Genomic DNA, 1,385 nt, shown 5'->3' on the forward strand with positions numbered 1-1,385 from the left:
GGCTTTTTTTTTTTTTTTTTTGCATGTGCTACAGGTTTCCGGCGGCTTGCCGGCGATCTGGCTGCCGGAAACGACGATACCAGACGGCTTATCCACGACCGCCGGTACAACCTTAAACCGCCGGTACATAACCGGCGGTCATCCGACGGTACCCGGCGGTTAGGCGTCGGACTACCGGCGGTCACGACCACCGGTATTAGCGATGGACATGACCGCCGGTCATCGCCGGTAACGTGCTGACGGCTTACCGACGATTTACGACGGTTTCACAACAACTGCCGACGCCATAATACCGTCGGTCAACCGTCGGTATCATGGACGTCGGTAAGACGCCGGTATTATGACCGGCGGTTAATCGGCCGGTACACCGACGGTATATAGTTGTGGAATTGCTGGAGGTATTAACCGTCGGCAAACCGTCGCCGCATTTGACCGCCGGTAATAGCCGCCGGTACTGAATTTCCTACGCCGAGTATTCCAGCGGTCCAATTCCCGCCGGTAAAGGTAAAAACCGCTGGTAAATATGCGTAAACCGCCGGTAAAAACCGCTGGTTTTGGGTCATTTTCCTGTAGTGGTTGTTGTGTGTTGTTATGGGTTGGCTTGAAGGAAGGTTTTCAGGCCTACTCTTTTATTGCTGATCTTAGAGATGTTGTGCTTCTGCTTCTGTTAGTATCTGCTACATGTTATGTGCTATTCTCCCTTATCATTTGGTTGTTGGTCTCTTTTTTTGATTAATGGCCTGCTCCTAGCCTCCCGTAGGATTTTCTTAGGTTTTTCTATTGACTTGTAATTAGATAGAGATTTATGGCTCTTAGTATTTTCTTTTGTTTTGATTGTAGCTCTTTCAAGCAATAGTGAGCTATTCATCTCTCCTAAAGTCTTGTAACTTTTAATTTATATTAACGCGTAGGCCTGTAAGTGAGTTATATCCAAAATAATAATAATAAAATTATAAAAAAAAAGAAAAAAAATCTTTCAAGCATCTAAAAAGCATCAAGTCTATGCCTAAAAATATTATTTTATTTAATGTAAGTTAGTATTAATGATATTTTTATGCAATTTAAAGATTTGATTGTTGTGTAAGTAAACATAAAGATTTAGGTATTAGATATGTAAATAAATAAAATTTGTTAGGTGTATGTATGTAAATCTCCTTTTTTTAAAAAAAAGTTTTTTTTGAGCGAATTTAATTGCACAAACCCGTACATGATATATGTAAAAAATCTCAAACATAAGATCTCTTTAATTGATTAATTAGTAGTAAAAATATATGATATCATTTTTTTCTCAAAACTTCCATAAAATTAATGTTTAGCTCATTTAAAGCAAATATTCTTAGTCACCTTGATTATTCGTAATATTATCATTAAAGCATATTGAAGAA

Source organism: Dendrobium catenatum, unplaced genomic scaffold, assembly GCF_001605985.2.
Source record: "Dendrobium catenatum unplaced genomic scaffold, ASM160598v2 fragScaff_scaffold_1220, whole genome shotgun sequence".
NCBI lineage: Eukaryota > Viridiplantae > Streptophyta > Magnoliopsida > Asparagales > Orchidaceae > Dendrobium > Dendrobium catenatum.